Below are 293 nucleotides of genomic sequence, written 5' to 3' on the forward strand. Positions count from 1 at the left end.
TGATCTTTCCCTTTTCGTGCCGGCGCGGTACCTCTGCAGGATGAGAGAGAAAAGCGCCCGAGGAAAAGAATCGTCTGTAGTGACTCTAAAGCCGGTGTCTTTGCGGCTTTGTATTTCTAGATTCGGAAACTGTGTACTGCCTGTTCCGTGCCAGGCATCGTGCGTGCTGTGGGTAGCGAGACCTCCGGAACCTGAGTACGAGGCAGTCCCTTATAACCAGCCAATTTTCTGCTTCCCCCTCTAGCCCATCGTGTCACATGTATCCATTTATTTATTCAAGTCAACAAGCATCT

The sequence above is a fragment of the Pteropus vampyrus genome, unplaced genomic scaffold (genome assembly GCF_000151845.1).
Source record: "Pteropus vampyrus isolate Shadow unplaced genomic scaffold, Pvam_2.0 Scaffold381, whole genome shotgun sequence".
NCBI lineage: Eukaryota > Metazoa > Chordata > Mammalia > Chiroptera > Pteropodidae > Pteropus > Pteropus vampyrus.